This window comes from Ambystoma mexicanum, chromosome 3p (assembly GCF_040938575.1).
Source record: "Ambystoma mexicanum isolate Mex_15411 chromosome 3p, UKY_AmexF1_1, whole genome shotgun sequence".
Classification (NCBI taxonomy): domain Eukaryota; kingdom Metazoa; phylum Chordata; class Amphibia; order Caudata; family Ambystomatidae; genus Ambystoma; species Ambystoma mexicanum.
This window is the reverse complement of record NC_090925.1, coordinates 819696600-819721896: the sequence shown is the minus strand read 5'-3', so window position 1 is coordinate 819721896 and position 25297 is coordinate 819696600. Positions and strand designations below refer to the sequence as shown.

General features: G+C 48.9%; 1 protein-coding gene across 5 annotated transcripts in view; it reads right to left on the bottom strand.

The window, feature by feature from the left end:
- The window catches only part of LOC138580941 (adapter molecule crk-like), a 208208-nt gene that overhangs the window by 12911 nt on the left and 170000 nt on the right, over nucleotides 1-25297 (bottom strand). The window lies entirely within an intron of this gene.

The following is a 25297-nucleotide window of genomic DNA, read 5'->3' as shown; positions in this document are numbered from 1 at the left end:
GGTAAAACCAGGCGGCCTTAGTGGGTCCCGGGAGGAGACCAGCATGTTATTAAAGGGCCCGTTATTAGCATGCTCCCCATTCCCATTAAGCCCCATGGGGGCTCGAATGGGAATGGGGATGTTCAGGGTCTGGGTTCCTTGAATGAGGAATTACTGGGCCCTCAGAATGGCCCGGTAATTCCTTATTCAAGGAACCCAGACCCAGTACCCAGTAAGGGGGTAGCCATGCCGCAAATAGCGGCATGGTTACCTCCTTCCTCGTAATGAGGCCGAATGTATATAAATGACTGCTCTGTTAGTACCTCCCAGCCCAATGACTTCACAAGATCTCCTCAAGCTACTTCCCTCTGTGCTGGAGAGGATACGGCCCCACAAGCACTCTGGAGCACATGTGGTGAACTTGTCCCCACACCCAATTGTAATGGAAAGAGATTCTCTCGAGAATAAGAGGTATCAGTGGCACGCAGCGTCAGCTTTCCCCGCTCACAGTACTCCTGGAGGAGATCGCCCAAGAAGGGGTCTATGGACAGAGTGGTGAGAGGGCCTCCTTAACAACTCAGCTCTTGACGCTGGAATGCTGGTGGAAGTCCCGGAAGTGCCACTTCTGGGTCTATGGTGGGCAAAGGTCTGGAAGATATGGGCCTTAGAGAAAGTTACAGCCACCTTGAATAGCAAGTTGCCTAAGTTCTCTAGAATGTGGCTCCCTTGGGTCACTTACTGGGTCACTTACTGTAGGAACACACTGGATGCCCCACCTAAGCCCAACACGATGAGCCATGTGTCTTCCTTTTGATTCCCCCCACACAATGACTCGACAATTGTTGATTCACTGACAGTTTCGGGACGGCACCAGTACCCTTGAGAGAGCCCGGTCAGAGGACAAGAGGGGATTCACAGCCCAACCCATGACTACTTCGAGAGTCCAGTTAACTGTATGGAAATTGACTCATGTCGTCACACACACACACACATGCTTTAGTTTCCCTGTCCTTCCTTCTCGTCCCCTTATCAATTTTCTTGAAAGAATTGTTGTGGAAAATATGCTGGCGTTGTACGTGCTCTTATCCTCTTGTTTGCTATATGTTGAAAAATGAAAAATAAAGTTAAGTTAAAAAAAAAATACTATTTCATCATATCAAGGGCACTAGCAAGGGATCAACCCTTGCAGAAAGGATAGCAAAATTATACACGGATTCAAATGAGAGAAGCTTTCTAAATTGTTTACAAAACCTTTTTGAACAACACATAATATTGTAGAAAAAAATTATTGAGGATGTTTTTATGATCTGGGGGGCGGGGGAGGTACCACCGATGAACTGTTCAATGTTGTGGATTGGCTCAATAATTGTACCCCCCATATCTGTTTCACACTACAATTTGATAAGGATCATATATCAATCCTTGATCTGGTGATTTGGAAGGACAGCAACACACTTAATACCAAAATGTTCAGTAAACCAACTGACAGAAACACCTTGTTACATTGGGACAGTTTTCACCCAGATAGCCTCCGACACTCATTACCTTATGGAAAATGTCTTGGATACAAGCGCAATTGCGCAGCTCACATTGCCCTATGTACTAGAAGCCAATACATTACAGCTTAAATTGCGGGAGAGGGGACCCCCCAAAAAAGTTGCACAGAAGAAAGCCAATAATACGCTTTGAGAATTACAGCTCAATAAGAGAGACAGAAAGGACCAATCAGACAAAATCACGTGTCACCACATATTGTCCTCACAGTAATCTCCTAAAACAGATCATAAGGAAGAACTGGTCTAATATCCACCAAAACTCACAAATAGAAAAGAGTCCACTCTTCGCATTCAGTAAAGGAAGGATTTTGCACCAAAGACTGGATAAGACTTACTTGGAACCACAAGAACAAACCCTCGCTGAAATATGGGACTTGCCTCAGGTCTGGGGACATGGCTCCCCTGGCCCATCATGCCAGTCCACCACACCCACTAACATTTCCAAATTCAACAAAATCAAGTAGGAACTGAGGTTCCACTTGAATTATAACACCAGAAATGTTATATATGTATTACACTGCCCTTACGAATCGTTCTATGTAGGTGACACATTATGCAAAGAGTCAATTCACCTCAATGAGCATCATTCACGCATCAGGACAGGAACAGCGTCCAACAGAATCAATGAAAATTAAACCGAAAAACACCATAAAGTGGAAGAACTCCGGTGGACCATCATAGAAAGGATACAGACATCTCGTAGAAAGGGTGACTTCATCAAAAACCTCAGAGAAAGAGAAGCATTTTTAGATCACAATGACTGACTTCACCATAAAGGGTCTAAATGAACGAGGTGAACTGGTGTTCATGGGAAGCTGATATGACTCTTTCTTAATCTTCAGACTACTTTGTGTTCTTTGTCTCTCTTTTGCAGTCATTTAAAGAACACGCACCAACTAGGGCTATGTTTGGGCTACCACATCCGTTGATGCTGTTCTGTGTTCATAATTTCGAATGCAATGACGCTCGTTTAGTTTTACAACCACTCAATGTTCTTGCCCTGTCCATTTAAACCAACTATAGAGCACATATTCATAAGACCCTCATCAGGGCGACCACATTCGATGCACCCGGCCTCACCCAGCTTACCATTTCACATTTCCGATGTTAGATAGCTTGGATTTATCTCGTTTCACAGAGGCCAAACTCCATGAACCACAAGTGATGATGTGCGTGATGAATCTGGGGATAGGAAGCAGCACAACTGAATGGGCTGTTTTCATGTAAGTTTCATGTGATTGTCTGGATGTGCGCATAAGCTGCACTGAAAAGCTTTTTGGAAGGGCAGTATGTATGTATGCAACTGGTATTGCTCTGAAAACTCAGAGCCCGCTAAGTGTGCAGGTCGTTCACCCCATAAGCAGCTGTTTTCTGCTCTGGGACACTTCGACACGGGCATCAGCAACTTCTGAACCCAGACACAGGGGTGAGTGTGCCTCCCCCTGCTGTATGGATGTTGCTCCCCACCTTGCCCTCCCAGACCTTTTCCCGCAGGTCTCAGAGGTTTCCTGAGAGGGGAGCAGGTACTGCGCCACAGGGACCACCCCCCTACGGCCACTCTCTATACACTAAACAGTCTCTCTACCCACACCCACCCTCTCTACTCCCACCCAAACTACCTCCCCCCTCCCACCCTACCCTCACTTTCCCTATCACCACCCACTCTCTCTACCTTCACTCACTCTATTTCCACCCACCCACCCTACTCCCACTCGCTCTACCCCCACCCACACTAGCCATGCTCTCTCTACTCCACCTCACCCAACCCATGCTCTCACCTCCTTACCAACCCACCCTATCCCTGCTCTTGCTACCCCCACCGACCCACCCTACCCCTACTCTCGGTCACCCCACCCACACTACCCCTACTCTCTACCACCCATCCTACACTCTATCACCCACCCACCCACTCTACCCCCACTCTCTACCATCACCCACCCTATCCCCACTATCTCTACCTGCACCCACCTTACCCCTGCTCGCTCTACCCCCACCCACCTTAACACAGCTCTCTTCACACCCACCCACCCTACCCCCACTCTCTCTATCATATTCCGGCTCTCTCTACAGGCATACACCTGCTCTCTCCACCAATGCACACCAATGCACACCCACCCTACTCCCATTCTCTACACCCTCACCCACCCTATCCTCACTGTGTCTACACCCACCCATCCACCCTACCCCTGCTCTGTCAACCTCCACCCACCATACCCCCACCCCACCTACCACTACTCCCTGTACCCCATCCAACCACCATAAACCTGATCTCTTTACCTCACCAACCCTACTCCCACCCTTTCTACCCCCACCCACCAACCCTACCCCTATTGTACCTACCCACACCCATCTACCCAACCCCCACACTCGCTAACCCCACTCTCTCTACCCCCACCCAATCACCACTCTGTCTACCCCCAACTGCCTACTGTATATGCCCCCTCTCTAACCCCACTTACCCTAGCCCCACCCTCTGTATCCCCATCCACCCTAACCTTAATCTCTCTATCCCCACCCTCTCTCCCCCCAAAATCCCTACTCTCTCTACCCTCATCCTCTCTACCCATACCCATCCACCCTACCCCCACTCACCCTATCCCCAGTCACTCTACCTCTGCTCACTCTACCACCACTCACCTTGCCCCACTCTCTCTACCCCCACCCACCCACACTACCCCTGCTCTCTCTACCCACAAACACCCTACTCCTGTTCTCTCACCCACCCACTCACCCTACCCCGCTCTCTCTAGCACCACCCACCCTACCCCTGTTCTCCCAACACCCAGCCAACCATGCTACCTCTGCTCTCTCTAAAGGCACCCACCCACCCTACCCCCACTCTCTCTACCCCTACTCACCCTACCCCTGATCCCTCTACCATACTTGTCTCTCTCTACAGGCATACCCCCACTTTCTCTACCCTCGCTCTCTGTACCCCCACCCACCTTACCCTGTCTCTTTCCACAACAGCCCACCTTCTACCACCACCCACCCAACCCCCATGCTGTCTACCCCCCACCCTACCCCTACTCTCTCTACCCCCAACCACCCATCCTAACCCAGTGCTCTCTACCCAACCCACCCTATTCCTACCCTACCTACTCCCTACCCACCCTATCTCCACTCTACCCCCAACTTCCTACACTATCCGCACACTCTTGAACACCACTCACCCTAGCCCCACTCTCTGTAGCCCCACCCACCATACCCCCATTCACTCTACCCCTGATCAGTCGACCCCTGCTCGCTCTACCCCCACTGATCCTACCCCCACTCTCTCTACCCTCACCCACTCACACTACCCCTGCTCTCTCTACACCCACACAACCTTCCCCCGCTCTCTCTTGCCCCACCCACCCTGCCCCTGCTCTCTCTACGTGCGCACACCCTACCCCCGCTCTCTCTAACCCCACCCACCCTGCCCCTGCTCTTTCTACCACCCGCCACCCACCCTACCTCTGCTCTCTCTACAGGCACCCACCCACCCTAACCCTGCTCTTCCTAACCCCACACAAGCACCCTAGCTCCACTCTCTGTACATCCAAACACTTTACTCCCGCACTCTCTAAGCCCTCCCACCCACCCTACTCCTGCTATCTCTACCAACACCCATCTACTCTACCACCACTCTCTCTCCCCCACCCACTGACCCTACCCTGCCCTCTCCTACACACACCAGCCCTAGCCCCAGTCTCTCTCTAAAGCCACCCATCCTAGCCCTGCTCTCTCCCCCCACCCACCCACGCTACCCGTGCTCTCTCTCTCCCCAAGCCACCCACCCTACCCATGCTCTCTCTACCCCCACCCACCACCATACTTCCGCTCTCTACCCCCACCCTCCCACCCTAACCTGCTCTCTCTACCCCCGAAATCCCCACTCTCTCTACCCAAACCCACCTTACCCCCGCTCACTGTACCCCTGCTCACTCTACACCCACACACCATACCCCCCACTCTCTACCCCGACCACTCACACTACCCCTGATCTCTCTACCCCCACCCACCCTACCCCCACTCTCTCCACCTGCCCTACCTCTGCTCTCTCTACAGGCAGCCACCCACCCACCATAGCCCCACTTTCTCTAACCCATTCATCCACCCAGACCTGCTCTCTTTCCCCCACCCAGAAACCCTACCCCCTGATCTCTTGACCACCACCCTCCCTACCGCTGCTCTCTCTCCAATACTACCCACCCTACCCTATCCCTGCACTCTCCTCCCACCCACCCTACCCCTGCTCTGTCCCCTCACCCACCCACCCTATCCCTGCTCTCTCCCCAATACCACCCACCCTCCCCTATCCCTGCACTCTACCCCTGCTATCTCTCCCCCACCCACCCACTTTACCCATGCACTCTCCTCCCACCCACCCTACCCCTGCTCTGTCCCCCCACTCACCCACCCTACCCCTGCTCTCTACCGCACCCACCCACCCGACCCCTGCTCTCTACTCCACCCACCCACCCTACCCCTGCTCTCTACCCGATACACCCACCCTACCCCCACTCTCTCTACCCCCAACCACCCACCCTACCCCCACTCTCTCTACCATACACCAGCTCTCTCTACCGCCTTACCTCTCTCTCTCTATCCCCATCCACCTTACCCCCTATATTCCTCTACCCACATTACCCTGTCCCCTCTCATCCTACCTCTCACACTCTCTCTTTGTCTTTTACCCTATCTCTACCCCTGCACACCCACCCTACTGCTGCTCTCTCTACCCCCATCCACCCTACCCCTGCTTTCTCTAATCTCAAACATCCTACCATGGTTCACTCTAGCCCCCACATCCACCCACCCTACCCACACTCTGTCTACTCACCTATCCTACCCCTGCACTGTCTACCCCAGCCACCCTACCCCTTACTCTCTCTCCCACAGCCACCCACCCTACACTTGCCCTCTCTACCCCACCCACCCTACTCCCACCCTCTGTACCCCCACTCATCTACCCTACCCCCACTCTCTCTACCTCCAAACACCTACCCTCACTCTCTCTAACCACACCCTCCCTACCCCATCCACCCTACCCCCACTCTTTCTAGCCCCAACTATCTACCCTATCCCCAATCTCGTTAACCCCAACCACCCTACCCCTACTCACTGTACCCTCACTTTCTGTACCTCACCCATCCTACCACCACTCCCTCGACCCCCACCCACCTTACCCTCACTCTCTCTACCCCACACTCTCTCCCCCAAACCCACACTCTCTCTACCACATCCTCTATAACCCCTCCCGCCTTACCTCAGCTCACTCTAACCCCAACCACCCTACCCCACTCTCTCTATCCCCACCCACCCTACCACTGCTCTCTCTACACCCACCCTACCCCTGCTCTCTATGAAAACCCACCCACCCTACCACCGGCCTCTCTATGCCCAGGTACCCAACCCACGCTCTCTCTCCCAACACCCTCTCTACCCCCACTCTCTCTACCCTCAGTCACCCAACCTAACTCTGCTCTTTCTAAAGGTCGCTCTTTCTACCCCCACCCATCCCATTCTTACTATCTCTACCCCTACCAACCCACCCTACCTCTTCTCTTCCCCCCCTCTGTCTACCACCATCTATCCGTCCTGCCTCTTTCTCTATCCCCACCCGCCATACCCCCCTCTCTCTGTACCACCACCCATCCTACCCCTCTTTCTCTACTCAACCCTAAACCGTCTCTCTTTACCATCACCATGTACCCCCTCTGTCTGGCAGGGACGTCATTTCACCAAAATGCCAGGGGTAGGAGAAGTGACATCACATGACCTTTGACCTATGTTGACATCACACGAAGTGATGTCATTTGACCCCCCCCCCCCCCCGCTACACCTCAAAGTGACATCACGGGAAGCGATGGAACCCAACCTTTCACTCCTTGACAAAACAGGAAGGGACATCACATATTGTTCCTAAGTACACTACTATAAGTCATACTCCAAAAATAAAGAGCCACATGACACTGGCCACAGCCCAGGAACTTACATTTTTTTTAAAGTTTTAAAAAATGAGAATTTTTAAAATCTTTTTTTCCTATGGGTAGCAAGGGAGATCACAGGGGTAGCAAGGGAGACCTCAGGGATCGCAACTGCGACCCCTGGTGACCCCCAAATGACGTCCCTGCTCTTTGGCTCCACCAACCCTACACCCTTTATTCCCCCACCCACCTCCATCCCCTCTCATCCTACCTCTCACACTCTATTTCTTACCCTCTCACTCTGAACCTTTCTCGCTCACATTTCCTCTTGCTCATCATCAATGGCACCTCTATCAATGTCTTCCTCACTTGCTCTATTCCCCTTCTCATTCTGCACCCCTTATCACATCCTCCGTTGAAACTTTGCACTCTCCTCCTTGCACCCTGGTGCCTATAAATACAACATGCACCGAACATCAGTAAACGCCAAAACTATTGGCATTGCCAGTGCTTGTTGTATATCCCCTGTAGGCCCAAGCGGCACACTGGAGAGGAAGACACATGGAACCATTTCTTGCGTTCCCTTTCCTTAGAAAAACACTGACAGACGTCCAGACCCCGGCGCATCACAACGGAAAATCCTTTAGGTAAGAATACCCTCACAACACAACGGTGCATGTTAATCACAGATGATTGAACATGATACATGCAGCGCAATTTGTGTTCGTTTCAGGGAGGAGGAGAACGGCACATTGCATCTGTGCAGGCCATGATAGAATAATCAGCACAGCACGCAGTGAATTGGGCAGCAATCCTACTAAAGTTGGGTAAGTGCATTCCTGACCCCTTTTTGGGGTGCCATCCAGTGGGGTCATCTAGAGCCCCTTTTCAAGAGCAGCCACTCTAACACATGACTAATGAGGATTCCATAGAGGCATCCTGTGCATTTAGACATTCCTAGCCTAGTGTATTATTTACACGACCTTTTGGCTCAGGAGGCTAATCGTATGGTAGTGGAAGTGACATCACACGACCCTTGACCTCTATTACAGCACAGGAAGTGATGCCATTTGACCCCACTCGAAGTGACAAAACGGGAAGCGATGGAACACAACCTTTCAACCATTGAAAAAACAGGAAGTGGCATCACATAGCATTGTTTCATAGTACACTACAAAAAATATGGTTACAATATCACTGTAAAGAATGGATCACCATATTTACCGTTAATATCAGTGCGTATAGGACCATATTACCAAATTAGTGTAAATGCAAGCAGACGTAAATGGCCAAACAATATGGTGTGTTATTATAAAGCACTTATGCTTAAGAGCTTCATATAGAACAAGCATTCATACAAAATCACCCCATCTGTGTTAGTACTCATTTATCAGCCTCAGCAGGTTGAAAGGCTGAGTTGACCTTGCCAGGAGTCGCACCTGCAACCTTCACACACACATTGCACCAGTCAGTGTTCAACCCTCTGAGCTATCTTACCGGCTATAGCTAGCCCCATAGGGCTCAATGGGACTGGGGAAGGCGGTAATTACGGTACCGCAAATTGCGGTACTGTACTTAGCACCAAGGTCCCTTTGCGGGTCCCTACTTTAACGGCTGGTGTAGACCAGCCTTTAAGGTCGGATCCTGCAAAGGGACCTCGTAATCAGGCGCTAATGGGTTAACAGCGCCGCAGCCTTTTATGAAGCTGTTAACCCATTAGCGCCAGGGTCGTAATGAGCCCCATAGTATCATAGATGCCCAGTAAAAAAATCTTTCCCCCGCCCGACCCAGATACCTCGTCCAAATCAGCCTCCCAGGTTGGCACAAGCTCACACATGTGTATTCACTCATTCAAACACACTTTCATGCAGCATTAACTTCAAAAAGCATTCACACCACATTTACTTGCTCATTGAAACACACATTCCCACATTCAAACCGCCTTCACAACGCATTTACTCGCTCATTCACATGCACCTAACCATCCATACATCAAATACTCGCTCATTCCCACATGCAGGGGCGTTGCTAGGGGGGGGCTAAGGGGGCTATAGCCCCTGATCTTTTGGTTGTAGCCCCGGATAGAATTTCAGGAGCTACAGCCAAAAGGCTAGCTAGCCCCCAGTCCCAACAGTTCCGACATCAGCTTAGCCCCGGGTCTTTTCCAGACCTAGCAACTCTCCTGCCCACATGCATACATACAACATGCATCAGGGGTGCACAACATACGGCCTGTGGTCCAAGTACAGCCCAGCATGTTGCTGGATGCGGCCGAGCAGGGTTCAAGGCTATGCTAATGGAGTGCGCCCCGCAAGCAGCAACGGGTACCCTGCATTAAGAAAGTCTCTGTTTGCCTTGCCAGGCTGGGAAAAAGACTGACCCTCATTGGCTCAGTGCACGCACACTACGTGACTCTTATGAGTCAGGTAGTGCGTGTGTGCTGCACCAATGGAGGGCCAGCAATACGCCAGCCGCAGTAGAAGACGCCTGCCCTGCTAGCTCGCCACCAGCTCGTCACCCCTGCCAGCTCTCCTTCTAGCTCATCTGCCCTGCAGCTCGTGTGCCCTGCCAGCTCGCCCGCTCGCTTCGATAAGTGCATACAAACATTCGTGTGGTCGTACGGGCAGGCGGGCAGGCAACGGCATGGCAGCTTGCCCCCCACCCCATCCATGGCTCTAGTATTCATTGGGCAAACGCATAAACGTGAGGTGAAACAATATATATTTAAATGACCCTGACCGTGCCGCCAAAACACTGATCGATGTAATGCAGGACAAATCTAAAGGGTTTCCACCAGTGTTTTCGCAGCAAGATCCGGGTCATTTAAATATGTATAGTTTCAACGCAGGAATTATGCATTCAGACGTTCATAGTTTGCTGTATTTGTGTCTTTGCTGAGCAAACCACAACCATACACGATTCCAGATCTGAGCAATCATAGATTTAAAAGTTGTCCCGTTTGTTCCTTACCTCGAAGTGTGCTTATTGTTCAAAAGAAATAAAGCTCTGGCCACATTTGCAGGTGTTTCTTGTGGTTGTAGGTCAAAGGATCGAAAACAAAAGGCTCGAATGTCTTTTTTTCGACACCAAAAGGACCGGAAAAAAGGGTCGATTTTTTTTTTTTTTAATGTGGGGTTTGCCCCCTGAAGCCCCCGTTTTCTTTTTATAAAAAACTTTTTATGCATACTAAACTTAAAAAATATATAAATAAATAAAAAAACATTCAACCCTTTTTTTTCGGTCCTTTTGTATTCGAACAAAAGGGCATTCGATCCTTTATTTTCGATCCTTTGACTGGACACCGTTTCTTCTTGTGCAAAGCCTCCGTATTTTAAATGACCATGATGACGTCTGAGTTCAGATCCATTTGTTACACTGCTGAGGAGACCGCTCTGAACAACTTAGATGGGTTTGAAGACAAACACAAATTCAAGGATGTCTTTATAGTAGAAGTGGATGTAATCAAGGTTATAACGTATGAGGGATTAAAGGACTTTTAGGAGGTGGCGGGTAAAGGAGTTATTCTTTCTTGAGCATCTGAGGTACGCAAACACATGGGGCAATGCGCTAAACTCAGGGTGCTCTATATGAGTTGTGGCAAAGTACACGTCATCATTTGGAATCCGGTCGGTAGAAATACCTAACATCTGGTCAATGGTTCTGCTTTTATATACCACCTGATCTCTACCTGCACTCTCTCTCCTGTGGGTGGGCACAGGGGAGGGGAAGGGAGACCACGTCGTTGCTTTCAGTTTGACTGCGCAGGAACCATTGCGAGAGCTGTGTTACAGGCAGAAAGGAGCACAGTCCTTGCTAGGCACTGCAGTTAACCCAGCTTGCTATTGTGTTTGACATGTCAGGGCTGGGGTGGCTTCCACACATCCTTGTGGGTTTGGGTATATATTTGGCTTTTAAAATCATGCCATGTGCATATATTATATTTGAACTTTTCTGACAGAGGGAGAGGGAGATAGCGAGAGAGAGAGAGGGAGAGAGGGAGGGAGAGAGAGGGGGAGGGGGGGAGAGAGAGAGAGAGGGGAGGGAGAGAGAGGGGGGGGGAGGGAGAGAGAGAGAGGGGGGAGAGGGAGGGAGAGATGGAGGGAAGGGGGAGAGAGAGGGGGAGAGAGAGAGAGCGAGAGAGAGAAAGAGAGAGCGAGAGAGAGAAAGAGAAGGAGAGGGAGGCAGAGAGAGAGAGAGGGGGGAGAGGGAGAGGGAGGGAGAGATGGAGAGAGAGAGGGAGAGAGAGGGGGAGGGGGAGAGAGAGAGAGAGAGAGAGAGGGGAGGGAGAGAGAGGGAGAGGGAGGCAGAGAGAGAGAGAGAGGGGGAGAGAGGGAGAGGGAGGGAGAGATGGAGGGAAGGGGGAGAGGGAGGGAGAGATGGAGGGAAGGGAGAGAGAGAGAGAGAGAGGGGAGAGAGAGAGAGAGAGAGAGAGAGAGAGAGAGAGAGAATGTTGTTTTGGGGTTTCAAAATCTGAATAACACACTCAATAGTACTATGTGCACAAAGGTATCGAGATGGACACAAGAGTTACAAGATGTCCACACACGGCAAAAGATGCATGTTTTAAAGTGTATTTCTGCAGATGTGGTAGTTATGTCATGTTTGTACTAATTGCTCCATATTATAGTGTGTGTCTGCATGTGGGATTTCTATGGCATGAACCGAGCAACGCTAGCAACGTGGAACTGTGCACAGAAATGGCGGTGGCACACACTTATATTGATGGGGCATCAGAGTCAATACATGGAAATGGAGCACCACAGTGACTGAGTAATCAGTGTCCCTCGCGGTGGGCTTTGAAGAGCACCGCCCTCCTTTTCTTTCTGCGGTGATGTGGTTGAAAGCTCGGGCCACTCTGTTGTCACGGGGTTCAGATTCAGGCAGGTGTTAGACATCCAGCTTTGGATTAGAGCATGGTAGTGTCTCAATTCGTGGCTGCCACTGACATATTTGACGTTCAGCCACAGAGCTGCGCGCTATCTGCATTTTTGAGGATACTTTTTTGGTGGGCCCTTTTTTATTTTTAAAGGGAATACTTTTATTCTGAAAGAGGAACATCATATGTAAATGGTGAATCTCACCTCAAAGTAGCTGCTAAACACACACACGGCAAGCATTGGCAGTGCCAACAGTTTGGGCTTTTGTGAAGGCATGGCAAAGACGCTTGCCAGGCACTGCCCTAGTGATATTAACTGGCCATTGATGTTAGCCGGCGCGAGTACCTGAGTATCTAATTACAGTGCCTGGCAAATGCCTTATACTTAAACACAAAACCTTTGGCTCTGCCAATGCTTGTTTTCAACAGGACCTCAGTGAATTACACAATAGTGCTTATAAATAGAGCGATTGAAGGCAGACCTGGTTAAGACCTTTTTATTACACCAGTAGTGGGTTTAGAGCTCCAACTAACTCATTAACTCTCAGAAGACTGCTTTGAAAAACAGCGGCAGGCCCTTTGACTGTAAAGTTTGATGGTAAGACTTGATTAAAGCAAGCTGAAAGAGTTCCTATGAGGAAGTGTTATTCGGCGGTGAGGGATAGGAACTGGGTGGGAATTGCCATAGGGATTAGTATGGCCATGGGCAGTCAATGGATGCTATCTACAGCTGCAGTTCAACCAGGGGACAGGTCGCTTCCTACCTAAAATTCTCCTTAATCTATTTCTGTATAATGGGCAACCATTGTTTTCCTCGGGTATGTGACATTTCACTCTCGTTCCTTCCAGCAGTGTTTTTCTCCTGAAGGATTTGCCTATTTTGTCTAATATTGCAATTGCCTTATGAAAGAAATGATAAAAATGGAAAATGTGGAGTACAAAATTGAAGTTTGAAATACAAATAAAGACAGGTACACCTAAAAAAAACATTTCTTGTTCCATGTGTTTAATAAAAATGGGGGGTTGAAAAGACCACCGCCCCACTACCAGTGGCATAACACAAGATCTGGGGATCCCCTGCGAGCCATGTTGAGGGCCCCCCCCCCCAACTCGGCAAAAAATCACGGGCGCGCCACACTCGGGGCCTGCCTAGATTACCATGCTTTCGCAATATGCACAAACGTGCTGCTGAAGGGGTATGCCGCACACTGCACTTGGAGAAAGATATAAATGTGTGTTTTAATGCAATATACAGCACACTTTCTGAGAGAAATTGGCTAAAATGTCACAGTGTTTGCTATTGTTTTGTAGGGTAACATGAATCCAATACATGCAAGTCACCAACAGTGCACATGAACATTAATGCTTTGCTATAAAAAATGCCATGCCACAATAAAACATGTCCAACTGGCTGCACAATGTAGACCAGTGTAGACATGTAATTACATTACAGTAAAGCATGCCAGGCCACATTTAGACATAGCTAGACCTGTTGCACCAAAATGCCAGTCGAAGCAATAAGACTCATCAAGAAGAGAGCACACATTCAAGCCTGCGTCTCTGCGGCCTCTAACAACACAGCCAAACTCTGTAAAAACTGCAATGAACTGGCCAATCCTGTTGCCGTCTCTACCTCTCCTGTTCCCTCACGGGGCCTTCTGTACGGCTGTGGCCTCTCGCTTCTGTGCTAAAACTCAGGACATCATGTCCACTATCTCCTCTTCCTCCCCTTCTTCCTCTCTCGGCCCCTCTTTGGCCATCTCCCCCTCTCCTCCTCCTTTCTCCTCTTTCTCTCCAACACCTGACAAGGTTTCTAGACAAGTCCCCTTTATGGAAGTGTTGTCGAAACAGGTGCTCGCCCGCTCCTCCAGAACCATTAAGGACCATATTGACACCCTTGTTCCAGCCATGGCCGATTTCTGTAATCATTCTTTTGCCACTGGAACTTTCCCCTCTCCCAAACTCATGGAAAAGCTGGCCATCTCCCAGTTTACTCTCCACATTGAATCTGTTGTTATCTCCATGACCATCAGTCTGAATTAAGAGCTGCAAGAGGCACAGAAACTGTTCTCCTGAACACCTGTGAAGATCTGATCTCTAACCTTCATTCCAGCATTCCTTCTGTTCTCATCCTCCTTGAACTTTCCTCTGCTTTTGACACAGTCAACCACACCATCTTGATCAATCGACTACATGAGAACCTGGGCATCACGGATCAGGCCCTTGAGTGGCTGACCTCCTTCCTCTTGGACCACCCCTCCCAGGTCCAACTTGGTCCCTTTCACTCCACCACCTCTCTCTACCTGTGGTGTTCCCCAGGGCACTATACTCTCACCCTGGTTTTTCAACCTCTACTATGGCCCTTTAGCCCACCTAATCTCTACATTCTCCTCTAACCTTCAGTGTTATGCAGATGACACTCAGCTTTCCTTCAGGCTCCCCTCAGCCTACTCTCCTCTCTCGCTCATTCCTGGTTTCATCTTCAACTCCACCCTCTCTTTCTCTCCTCACATCTCACAAGTTGAAGTGCCAAGAAGTCCCACTACCAACTGCACCTCCTCAAAGGGACTCTTCCCCTTCTCACTTACCCCCAGAAGCTCACTGTCTCCAGAGCCCTGGTTCTCTCTAGGCTGGAATACCAAAACAGCCACTTTCTCAATCTGCCTTCCTCTACTCTCCACAACTAATCTAGCCCTGGAAGACTTATCCTTAACCTCAAGCCCAGGGACCGTATCTCTCCAGCCATGAAATCTCTCCACTGGCTCCCGGTGGCTGCAAGGATCAAGTTCAAGACCCTTTGCATTGTCCACAAGCCTCTCTGGAGCTGGGGTCCGCACTACATCCAACATTCTCTTCCAAAATACCTTCCTTCTCGAGCCCTAAGGGTTAGATACTTCTCCAGGCAGAGAGCGGGTAGGGGGGTTGATCCCTCTTCCCTGCAGGTGCCTCCCTCTGGAATGGACTCCCTGCCCCTCTCAAACTTGGCTGGACCACCTGAAGTTCCGGAAACAGCATAAAACATTCCTCTTCACCTCTGCTTTATCTCTCTCCCTCCCCTGCTGACCTACCTGACCTACCTGTCTGCTGTACCAACTGGTTGCTTGGCTACCCCCAGTCCCACTGAGTCCAGTCACTTTCTTGATCAGTCACCCTTGCACTGCCTCCGGGTCTACCACCCAGTTAGGGGCTGTAACTGTAGCCCTACAGTCGCTTGTTCTCCTTGCACTATCCAGAGCCGCGCTGCCCTGGCTGCATTTACTCAGAGCATTTCTGCCCTGTTTTCCCCTCCCCTCTCCCTTGCACTTCCCCCCTCCCTTTTCCCTTGCACTTCTCGTTTTCACATTTGCACAATCTGAATGACACAAAGCTTAGTAAGATCATTTGTCTTGTCCTCCCTCTGTTTTCCTTCCCTTGTCTAGTCGTGCCTAAAGACACTTATGTAAAGGTGCGTTATATATGACTTATCCTATCATATCACATAATTTTATCACAGATGCCCAGAAAAATATACAGTGCCGCAGTAAGAAGAGGCTAGACTGGCAGAACCCAAATGCCAGTCTAGCCAGGTAATTATACTTAGCAGGACTGCTTTATCAGAAATGACCAGTTAAATAAAGTCATACCAAACTGAGGAATGGTCAGACTGGCTGCACCAAAAAGCCACTAATACCACATATCATGCCTGCTTAACATGGACATGGACAACCATTATGATTTATTGCACAATCCCATCCCCCCTCATCCCCTCTCGCTCCTACCCCAACCTCCAAAATCAGCTAATTGGCCCAGAATTACCTGCACATCCCCCTTCCTTGTCTCAGTGCTTACGTATGAGGCTCCTTGCCTCATAGGTAAGTACTGGGATGAGGAAGAGTGGGTCTAGGTGTAATGAGGATTACCAGTAGCTAAATCAGGCATTACCTTCATGTATCTCTACCTCATCCCAGTACTTGTGTATGAAGCATAGCGCCTCAAACACAAGTACTACCACATACACAAATACTGGGATGAGAATTACATTACTAACAATTATTACAAGTACTGGGTAATGGTGTTGCACCACAAGTAGTGGTGCAACACCATTGAGCTGACCGGGCTTCAGCACTCCCCCCCCCTGATATTGTGGGCTATGTTGACTTGATCTGGCTGACCTACAGAGCAGTTGCCAGACAGAAAAGGATACAGATGTTAAACGGCACCTGCGTTTCGCTGTTAACAAGGGCCCGGCCCAGCAATTACTAATGTACATCATTTCACTATTATTACCTGCATTCAAATGCCACATTTTTAAGCAATTGAAATTGTGATGTGGGTTTAGCACTTGCATGCCAGGGGAGTGATTTGAAAGGTAGAGAGGGAACAAGAGACCAGTCATTTTCACAGCAGTCCATAAGTGGGTGTTTTCATACTTAAAAGAGCGACTTAACTGCTTGTAACATTGAAGCTGCACTAGAATAGTCTCATTAAAATGCGTCAAGATGTTAGATGCCCCCACACAAATAAGTTTGCTCCTCTCCACCACACGTGAAGTTAGCGCCTCTCCCAACATTTGAAGGGTTAGCCCCCTGAAATGTAGGTTTTGTTGAGCAAATGAACACAAGCACACACACCATTCACCATATATACACACGCACACCCAGCCATCCATACATTTAAGTGTGCACTCTTTCACCAAACAGGCACACCCAGCAGCCACCCATACATTTAAGTGTGTACCCTTTCACCATACAGGCACACCCAGGCAGCCACCCGTACGTGTAAGTGTGCATCCTTTCACCGTACACACACACCAAGCCAACCATACATTTGTGTGCACTCTTTCACCAAACACTCACACAGCCAGCCACCTATACATTTAAGTGTGCACCCTTTCACCATACAAGCACACCCAGGCAGCCACCCATATATTTAAGTGTGCATCCTTTCACCATGCACGCATACCCAGCCACCCATACATTTGTGTGCACTCTTTCACCATACACTCACACACGCACACGTCATGGGGTTGAGGGGAGCCATAATACTTCAAAAATAAATTGTTTCTTTTTGAAGTCACTCTGACTTCATAAAGAAATTATTTCCGTTAAGGACTAAACCATACCGGAAATAATGTCTTTATGAAGGCAGAGTGACTTCAAAAATAAACGATTTATTTTTGAAGTCATAGGGCTCCCCCACCCCATGACATGGAGGCCTCCAGCCTAGGGTCTTCATGTCATGGGGTGGGGGTAACCCCCGGACTTCAAAAAGAAAGTTTCTTTTTGTATTCACTCTGCCTTCCTAAAGAAATAATTTCTGTTACAGAACTAATGTCTTTATAAATGCAGAGTGAATTCAAAAAGAAATGTTTTTTGTAAAAAAAAATGTGAAACCATTATTTTTTTCTTTTTACTCCAAGTGGGGCCCCCTCCCAGGGCATGTGGTTGCGGGTCCCCCAGCACTCGGGGGGCCCTGTTACGCCAGTGCCCACTGCCCCATCGCCCCCACATTTACTTTTCGGCCAGTATAGGCAGCATGTAAGGTGGCCCTTTGGCAAAATCAGTTGTGCACCCCTGACATACATGAACAAAAACACAAAACTGCATTTTCCTTCCACTTACCTCGGAGTCAGAGCCGGTCCGGGTCCTGCTTCTGAGCTCCTCTCCGCCTCCCGCGCACAAGAACAGAAACCGAGACGCACAGAACGCTTCCTGGTTTTTGCACTTGCATGCAGAGGACGTGATCCTGCATCATAGCTGTGACCCCCAAATGATGTCCATGAGATAGGTTAATTTCAGCATATGAATATGCAGATGACACTGCACTGTTATTTTGGCACATACCCCCCTGTGCACTTCAACTGCTTATAACGGAATATACAACATATATGAACTCTTTAGCTTTACAGATGAATTCTGACAAACTAATTGCTAGTTTGACCTGCCAGGCTGGAAAAGGAGTTGCCTTCTATATAGACTAGCTCAAGTAAAATGCCTTGGGTATCGGAATTTGATTAACCGGGTGTGAGGTTTTACTCTAGATTTAACAGTAAGGTCCATTCCCTTAAGCAAGCTGGAAAAATTCAACAGGCTTTTGGAGTTTTTTTCCGATAAAGAAAAATATGGAAGGCGCAACCTATATCTATGGCCTTAGAGGTTTACAGGATAAAATCAATAGCAATAGCCAATTATGGGTCCACCCTCTGGGGATTTTAGGATCTAGCACCGCTACAAGATGTAGAAAATAACTTTATAAAGACATTTTGGGGTCTCCCGTACCTTTCTCCTAATTTTGCAAGGAACTTTGAATTGATTTTAACGAAGATGATCTTATTTTAGAGCCTGTGATTCATTGGTTATGTGCATGGAACTATCGCAAGACTGCCTTAACACGCCTTATTATTAAGGCCTTTTGATCTAACTCAGGACCCATTGTTGTTCCATGGGTCCGATATGTTAGTAGGTATTCATCAAAAAACAACACACATAGGGCCTCATTACGAGTTTAGAGGCAGCCATGCCCTTAAACAGGGCATGGCTGCCTCCAATCTCGGGTCTGCGTCCGGGTTCCTTGAATGAGGAATTACCGGGCCATTCCAACCTTGGAGGACCCGGTAATTTCTCATTCAATGTACCCATCCCCCATCCCATTCGAGCCCCCACAGGGCTCAATGGGAATGGGGAGGGAGCTAACAACGGGCCTGTTAATAACGGGCCCGTTGTTAGCTCCCTGGTCCCCTCGCGCGACCCGCAAAAGACGTCTGGTCTCACCAGACCTATTAAACCTCGTAATAGGGTGGAATGGGTTTAACGGCACCGGCACCTTCTTTACCAGTGCCGTTAAACCCATTCCGCCAGGGTCGTAATGAGGCCCATAGTCACTTTAGTGATGCAGTCCCTCTGAACAAAGCAAGCTTTAATATCTAAAAAGTGTGCCTTGAAATGTTTGTCCAAGTTGTGTGGGAATCCAAAGAGTGAACAAAACCAGCTAACTGCAGTCATGTTATATTAATCTTGTACTCTTTACAAGAATATTTAATCTGGAGTAATTTTTTGAATGGCAGGTGCCTAATCGCGAGGGTGAGGTTTTATTGTCTAACTATGAGGGCAGTCACGGCTTCTTGGTCAGGCTATGATGGTGAGAGCAGCTGGCCCTTATGCCAGGCATTAAGCAAAGACTTAGTGCATTTTATATTTTTACTCGCTGTAGGCAGTGATTAGGTGGAGAATCGTAATCTTGAAGGAGACAAGACTTGGACAGTGTGGACTGGCACTTGGAGCTGGGTGAGCCAATCGAGGATCAGGTCAGCCAGAGTCAAGGCACTCATTTAAAGGAATGTTTCGGTAAGAAATATTATTGGCCAAAAAGATGGCCAACAATAAAACAAATATCTAAAATATATATATTTTTTAAGCCGGTATGGAAAGTATTGAGCAAATGAAGCTTAAAATTGCAAGCACTAGGGGGCATCCATTTTGTGATTTTAGGCAGCCTCCTCGGCTCTGCCCTTGCGGCCCTTGCGGCACTAACCAAGCAGCAAAAGCCCCCTATTGGGAGCTTTTGCTTACTGCAACCTGAGCAGAGCTGAGGAGGCTGCCTTCACTTTAATTTTACATTTTCTGTGCTCCCTAAGCCCAGGGAAGCACAGCAAACGTAAAATGAAGGCAAAAAGCAGAGCCGCACCAATTAAAAATATAACATTGTTGTATTTGTGATTGCCGTGGTTTGAAAACCACGGCAATCACAAATACAACAACGTTGTTATTCTGACAGCGGCAGCTTTCGCGTGGAGTCTCCTGGGCTCCTCCAACCCTGAGGGAGTCCAGGAGACTCCCAGCGAAAGCTGCCGCATTCATAATAGCAACGTTTTTGGATTTGTAAATACTGCAGCATTTACAACTCCGAAAACGTTGTATTTCTCACTGCGGCAGCTTTCGCTTGGAGTCTCCTAGACTCCCTCAGGGTTGGGGGAGCCCAGGAGACTCCAGGCGAAAGCTGCCACAGTGAGAAGCACTGCAGCATTTCAAAACACCCGCCTTGTGTTTCTGCCTAAAGCAGCTTTCACTTTGGGGCTCTCGGGCTCCCCCGGGGGAGCACCAGAGACCCAAAGTGATAGCCACGGCAGGCAGGCAGAAACACAACACGGCTCGGAGGAGCACGAGAAAATTAGAAAGAAAAACCACAGCATTTTTGAAACACAACAACGTTGTATTTGTGTTTGCGGTAGCTTCAGCTTGGAGCCCAGAGCTTTTAAAAGCTGCAGTTTTATTTCAAAGTTTTCCGGGCTCCTCCAGCAGAAAATAAAACACAGCTACTGCTTATTAAAAAAAATAAATAGCACTTACTGAGATGCAGCTGCAGCTTTCCTGCCTGTGGTCTCTGGTCCCCATCGTCCGAGTCTGGCACCAATGAAGCAAAAGCCATCCAGTGGTAGCTTTTGTTTACTACAGCTGGCTGGCTTTTGCTTCATTAGTGCCACAAAGGCAAGCACAGGCAGCATCCATTTCACAAAATAAAAATTAAAAACAAAAAATAAATCGACCCTTTTGTTTTCGGTCCTTTTGATTCGACCCTACTGTATTTCGATCCTTTTGATTCGATCCTTTGACCTATAACCGGCTTTGACTCAACTTGCGCTGCACTTGAGGATTTCTGGTTTGATTGGGCTAGTTAAGCTGCAAGGTTACGGCTAGGGGAGGTGTTGCCCACACCTCGTGTTAAGATTTGAAAGTGTTTGTACCTGGATACCATGCTCTTGAAAAAAGTGTAAAAGGAATTTAACACTTTGCATCCTTGTTTGCCGTGGTTGAGTGCCTTTTATTTGCACGGTTTTGGTGGTCAGCCCACATGTGTTTCGACCTTTCAGGGTCTTTGTCAAGGCTAAATTATCGATGTTAGCTGCCTGCTGGCTGCACTGTCTTGGACATCAGTTTTCACTGTTGGTTCCTGTGGTTGTCACCCGGTTTGGCAATTATCTGGCAGCGACCAGGACACCGTAAAAAGCAGACAGGGCCAATTGTGTATCATTTATCATCACATATGGAAATATAAGGAATGTGCATTCTCAATTAATGAAAGAAACTATTGATTGTTCACAGCGGGGCAGCAGGCGTAAAAGAAGTGGTATCATGCATCCTTTTCTATTTAAAAAATCAGAACTATGGGCAGCACCTTTAATAATAGCATTGGAGCACATGTAAATATGTAACATAGCCCCCAAACAAACCTTCAAGTGTACTCATAGGAGGTGCTGGGAGAGCCATTTTAGAATGGATTTATGAACAATTGAATAAACCACATATTACACAATCCAAGCAGCAGTTTTAGTAACTCAATGAGTAGGAAAAATGGGGGAGGTGGGCTGGAGACCATGGCATTTTGGAGAATTCTTTTATGGTCTCAAACGCTTTAATGGTCCATCAAACCTGCCAACTCTGGCATTCGCGCCACGATTTCTCAGAACTTCCTCTTATTTGCCTGCTCACCATTTGCTGCTCACCGAGTAGGCAGGATGGACATGCTGCCACCATGCTGGACCTGAGAGCACAAGAAACTCCATTCTGCTGTCTGTCCCTCCATCTCGCTGTTTACCCTGGTGGCCACAATGCAAACTGTACATGTCACAGTCTTACTCTTCAATCCCTTTCAGCGCTCTCAGGGGACGTGAGTGAGGCGCACGCCATTGTTGTTATTCGCACTGTGAGCGAAGCAAAAGCTGTGTGTCAAGGTTCACCGGTCCCTTGCACAGAAACCAAATAATGAAAGGTGCATGCGCTGGCTGGCTGCTTCTTTGCACACTCTACAGGCCCAGGTGAACAGCTGCAAGTGATTGGCTGCACTCCTTGTAGTATCCAACAAAAAAGAGGTAGTCGATGAGCCTCAGCCCGTCCTACTACAAAGAAAGCATAATGATGCTTTAATGGAAGGCTCTCTCTAGTACACTGACATCTGGGCAGCATGAGTTCTGTAGAGCATTGCTCAACCAGTTTGTTTCACTCTTCTCCCTGACCCTATCACTGCCACTGTGATGAAAACGTGATAAAGGCACCATAGCCAATGAAGAGCAAGACTTGCAGAGTGTCAGATAAGATCTGGGCTAAAGCCAAGGCTCTGGCTAGCCAGCTGTTGGACCTGGGGGTAATGTGTGATACCAAACATTGACTGTTCTGTCAAACTGGTTCTAAATTCAGAGAGCAATAATTTGAGATTTTGTAAGGACTACTTGGGGCTTGATGTTGTCATCAAGACAGACAAATGCCATATGCTATGAGCTGGTGAGCAGGAGGCTGAGTTAGGGGCAGCTGTGTCCAGTCACTAATTCCAAAATCCATTGAGAACTCACCCTTTCAACCCCACAATTGAGAATGTTATGTACTCATCAACTGCTCAATCATCTGCTCAACCAATCACGGAACACCCCCCATCCCCACAATCTCATAACTTGGAATCCGAGGTATCACTATAGTGGGGTTGAGTGGCGAGTGGTCCAGCATCCCACCTGGGCACCCCATCACCAAACACTGATTATACAGAAGTTCGGCAAGCACCACATCCATGCGTGCTCCTGCGTCTCAGCCTAACACTAAGAGTGGTATGAGCGCTTCCGCTTCAACACTTGGGACTTTTAACCTGTACATAGAATATTCATCTACCTTTAAGGGATAGAAAGTATGTAAATACACCTCTGTGTGTACCTTCTAATATTCAAAGTGATAATTGTGATACTTTTTATCTCGTCTCAAGGTCTTGGCCTTGATTAATCGCCCCGCCTCATCCGGTCGATGTCACAAGCCTAGTGCAACCATCAGATGTTGTGTATTGAGTATTTGCATGTATTTGTATTAGTTACCATAGTGATTTGAACATAAACCCTGCCCTGCACAAAGTTTGTTTCCAGATGCTATACAATAGGCTACTGTAGTCTTGGGAGGATAGCTCAGGAGCAACGTGCTCGCCTTGGAAACAAGACGACATGGAGCATCACGGGTTCGATTGCCCGGGTCTGCGCTTAGAAACCTCTGGGTATTAAGCACTTTATAAATAACCGATCATATCATATCAGCTGAATCACAAGCCTGTGGGAGAAGAGGAACTGGGAGCATGAAAACAGAGACAGCCCATTCTAATAGTGCTATTATTTACAGCGTGTACATTAAGGCACTAAAGGTTTTATTATATAGATCACTTTGCATTGATTTACATATGGGAAAAGGATCACAGGGGTGGGGAAATGCCTCTGAGGGACTATAGGAGCTCCCTTGAAAAATAGACAGTGCATGTTTTGGACAAGGACAGGGGGGGAGGTTATTCCAATAATAGGCCACCCCAAGGGGAAAAGAGCAGATGCGGGAGGCAGCGGATGGTGTGCAGTGAACAAAGAGGTCCCGGGGGGCTTAAGAAAGCAAGAATCAAGTAGGGGTGGGGCGGAATATCGAGTTAGCTAGTAAAGGGGCGGGGAGGGACAGAGTTGAAGTCAAGACGAAATAACTTAAAGAGGTACCAGTGCTAGACAGAGAGCTACCCTTTGCTACAGTGGTGGGACGAGGTGGAGGAGGAGCAAGGGAGGCGGAGGAGTCTGATGGTCCGGGCAATGTTAAGTACTTTCTTAAAGAGGAAAAGCCTTGATGGAAAGTCCAACAAGGAGGCTGGAGCAATGGTGAATTCTGCGGATGTCAGGGTCGTTCTCAGGAAGGCACAGGGGCAGAGAGAGAAGCCGCCCAGACAGAAAAGGCGAGGTCCTAGCCAGTGGTGGAAATGGAAAAAATGTGGTGGGGGATCCCACAAGTGCCGGGTGGGGGAGGAGTTGGGGAAGAGGGCGCGTGGTCTAGAGGGGGCGGGGTTGGTAGTGGCCAGCCGATCAGATAAATACTTTAAAAAAAGAAAGAAAAAAAGCACCCACAAAGGCAACATTGCCTTTTACCACAGGGCTTTAAGTGGGACGGGGCCTGCCGGGGCTCAGCCCCGGCAGGCTCTGAAATTTCAATTTGAGGCGGGGTCCTGTGGGGCCCACTGATCTCCCCTGCCAGCCCCGGCCACTACACGAAAAGGATTTTTTTCTGAAGCCTGAAGCTCTCACTCGTGTGCGAAAGCTTCAGGCTCCAGAAAAAAATGTCTTTCAGCCATAATGGTGGCGCCGCACCTGCGAGGCATCCCTTTAAGCAGGAGATGCCCGTGGGCCGGTGCCACCATTGTGGAGAGAAACGTGAGGCCACTGGAAGCTGAGGCCGTTTTCCTGAAGACTGAAACTCGCAGAGTTTAAGTCTTCAGGAAACGGCCTCAGCTTCCAGCGGCCTCACCCTTTCAGCCTTAATGGTGACGGTGCCCCTCCCCAGCTGCTGAGGGGAAGCGTCACCATTAAGGCTGAATAGGCGAGGCGCTGTCCCTTGCCAGGCAAGCCTATAGAAAGTAAATGCAGAGATCAGCACCCTCTTCCCCCATGGGAGAGGGTGTTGATCACTACAAAAGGATGCCTGGCAGGGGTGCCAGTAGCCCATTGAGCCGGGGCTCTTCAGGGGGCGTGGCCTAACGGGCCAGCAGGACGCCTGCAGTTAGGCCAGGCCCCCTTGATGAACCCTGGCTCATTTTGTTGTGCCAAAAAAAGAAGAAAAAAAAAAAGAAAAAAAAAACGCCCGCGAGGGCAGCATTGCCTTTTGTGCGGCTCTGGCACTGGTGTGTAAACCACAATGCTCGCTACATGTACAACTGATTCCTTTCATTTGTACATGTAGTGAGCATTGTGCATTACACATCAGTGCCAAAGCCGCGGTAAACGGCAATGCTGCCGTCGCGGATGTTTTTTTTTTTCTTTCTTTTTTCCAGCGCGGTTCATGGGCTTGGGCGGCTGACTCTGGCCGGATCCTGAGATCCGGCTACACATCTGGTGCCGGATCTCAGATCCGCCGAGAGCCGGCCCAATGACCAGCACTGGTCCCAGCCTTACAATAGTTGAAGGCGGCTGGCAGATCAAAGACTTCTGTCCCAGGGGGCGTGGCTAC